Consider the following 635-nt stretch of genomic DNA (forward strand, 5'->3'; position numbering starts at 1 on the left):
GAGGTCTTTCCCATCACCTCCTGCCTGGTCCTTTTAACTGGAGATGCTGGGGACTGAACCTGGGACCTCCTGCATGCCAGGCAGAGGCTCTTCCACTGAGCCACGGCCCCTCTTTACAGCTCTCCAGGGTCTCAGGCTGAGGTCTTTCCCATCACCTCCTGCCTGGTCCTTTTAACTGGAGATGCTGGGGACTGAACCTGGGACCTCCTGCATGCCAGGCAGAGGCTCTTCCACTGAGCCACAGCCCCTCTTTACAGCTCTCCAGGGTCTCAGGCTGAGGTCTTTCCCATCACCTCCCACCTGGTCCTTTTAACTGGAGATGCCGGGGACTGAACCTGGGACCTCCTGCATGCCAGGCAGAGGCTCTTCCACTGAGCCACGGCCCCTCTTTACAGTTCTGCAGGCCCCACCTGGAATTCGCCAACCCTGCACACGACTTGATCCCCCTTCACCCCAAAAAGAGACACCCCTCCCCTTTCTGATCTACTCAACAGGAACATCATGCAGCTGCTTCGGGGCAGGGGACCACCGCCTGTCTTTCTAGGGGGCCAACAAAGAGGCGCCTGCGCCTTTAAGAAACGGCAGTCCCGAAGGAACAAGGAAAGGGGGGGGGGGGAGACACACTTTTCCCTCCC

General features: G+C 59.1%; 1 long non-coding RNA gene across 1 annotated transcript in view; it reads right to left on the reverse strand.

Annotated features, from left to right (window-relative positions):
* The window catches only part of LOC107112963, a 5,819-nt gene that overhangs the window by 4,932 nt on the left and 252 nt on the right, over positions 1-635 (reverse strand). The gene's annotated exons all lie outside the window — the stretch shown is intronic.

Source organism: Gekko japonicus, unplaced genomic scaffold, assembly GCF_001447785.1.
Source record: "Gekko japonicus isolate JY-2015 unplaced genomic scaffold, Gekko_japonicus_V1.1 scaffold7598, whole genome shotgun sequence".
NCBI classification, from domain to species: domain Eukaryota; kingdom Metazoa; phylum Chordata; class Lepidosauria; order Squamata; family Gekkonidae; genus Gekko; species Gekko japonicus.